The sequence below is a fragment of the Propithecus coquereli genome, unplaced genomic scaffold (assembly GCF_000956105.1).
Source record: "Propithecus coquereli isolate 6110/MARCELLA unplaced genomic scaffold, Pcoq_1.0 Scaffold4, whole genome shotgun sequence".
Classification (NCBI taxonomy): domain Eukaryota; kingdom Metazoa; phylum Chordata; class Mammalia; order Primates; family Indriidae; genus Propithecus; species Propithecus coquereli.
Genome location: NW_012149729.1, coordinates 12658932 through 12660983, shown reverse-complemented (window position 1 = coordinate 12660983; position 2052 = coordinate 12658932). Strand labels below are relative to the sequence as shown.

Here is a 2052-nt window from a genome sequence, read left to right as displayed (position 1 = left end):
ACAAAAAAATCTACATTAAGACCCTTTGTCGGAATGCTTTGTACTTTCCACAGAACAGAAACTAAAATAACCTGTTATACAGTTAGTCACAAATACGGTCCTTAAGTTTTTTGCCTATACACATGAGAATTGTCTAAAACATGTTGTCTTTGCATCTAGGCCCTGCCACCACTGTGCTTGGCTGAGTTCACAAATCTGTTGTAACCTGTGGCTTCCCTGTCATTTCTCTGACTCTCCTCTCCTGCTAAGCTTTATTTCCTGGGAATACTTAAAACTTTCTGCCACTGCCATAGCTACTGCTGCTACTGGAACCACCACAGACACCTTGGTTTCCTGGTTGGCAAAGTATTGGCCTCCACCACCATAGGGGCCAGAGCTTCTGCCTCCAAAATTTCCTCCCTTCATGGGTCCAAAATTTGAAGAATTGTTGTTGTAATTGCCAAAATCACTGTAGCTTCCACCACCTCCAAAATTGCTTCCATCATTACCAAATCCACAGTAGCCATCCCCACTGCCACCATATTCACCACCACCATGGTTGCCACCAAAGCCATCGTGACCACTGAAGTTTCCTCCACAGCCAAAGTTGTCATTCCCACCAAAACTATCTCTGCGACCACCACTAAAGTTTCCAGAACCACTTCGTCTTTGGTTGGATGAAGCACTAGCGTTTGCTTCAACAGGGCATTCCTGACAGGGTTTTCCTTACTTCGCAGTTGTGGCTATTCACCGTATGGCCACAGATGACAATCTTACCCACAGAATCATGGTCGTCAAAGTTTACAAAAGCAAAGCCCCTCTTCTTGCCACTGCCTGGATCAGTCATGGTTTCAATCACTTCAGTTTTCCCATACTGTTCAGGATAGTCTCTTAGGTGATGCTCTTTATCTTTATGTTCTTTAATTCCACCAACAAAGATCTTCACAGTTAAGTGGGCACCCCATCTTTGAGAATCTTCTCTGGAGACAGCTCCATTTGGTTCTACAACTCTTCCCTCCCCCTTGTGTGGCTGTGCATTCATTGCTGCATCCACTTCTTCCACAGTGGCATACGTGACGAACTCAAAGCCCCTGGAGTGCTTGGTGTTTGGATCTCTCATTACCACACAGTTGGTGAGCATTCCCTTTCCTCAGAATGGCTCCCCAGATGCTCATCAGTCATTTCAAAGCTCAACCCTCTGATGAAGAGCTTCTGCAGCTGTTCTGGCTCTTTAGGAGACTCTGACTCAGATGTGACAGCCGTGGGAAGAGACTTTAATGATGCTTCCTCAGCAGTGTCCATGGGCAGAAAGCTTGTGTCTATTTCTTGATATTCTTTAGCTCCATATCAACTTATCCTTTGGTCCTCAGTTTAGAAAGCCCACCCATATTGGGTCAGAGCAGAGAGTTATCTGGCCCAGGATTCTGCCTTTGGCACTCAAGGATATTTTATGGATGAATGTGGTGGTTTCCCATAGCTCAATGTGAGGGATTAGAAATTAAAAACACGATGGAGCTATAGCCCATCATATTACTTAGAGTATTCTTGATAGCTACTCATTTATATATTTTTTTAAAATGATTTCTGACTTCCTGACTTCCCCTCTTGCCCTCCCTGTCTCGTCTCCTTTGCCTTAGTCAGATCCTCTGTCCCTAACTTCTAAAGCAGGTTTTGTGCCTTCAAGACTATTGCTTGCCGTGGGGGTAGTCAAACTAAACAAAGCCTTGGAAAATCCATATCTATTAATAAACATAGAACACTTGTCTATTCATTCAAAAAATAAATGCAACCTTAAAATTTACTAAAAGAATGGGATCTTGCTTCACACACTTAAAGGAAGAGAAATGACATGATCCTTTCTCAGTTTGAATGACTACCATAAACAGATGTGGATGTGAATTTCTTATGTGTCATATGTGCAGGAGATTAAAACTGTGCCTGACGTCATCACCCACTTGTGTCTAGATCTGCATATTATTGACACTAAATAAACACCAATGTGGAAAAAAGTCCTAACAATGGAAGTAGATCTCTGCAATTCACAGTAACTACTGTCTGTCTAGAAATGGTGAC

At 42.8% G+C, this 2052-nt stretch overlaps 1 pseudogene; it reads right to left on the bottom strand.

Moving 5' to 3' along the window:
* Positions 1 to 268: 268 nt before the first annotated feature.
* Positions 269 to 1281, bottom strand: LOC105817123 (annotated as a pseudogene).
* Positions 1282 to 2052: the final 771 nt, after the last annotated feature.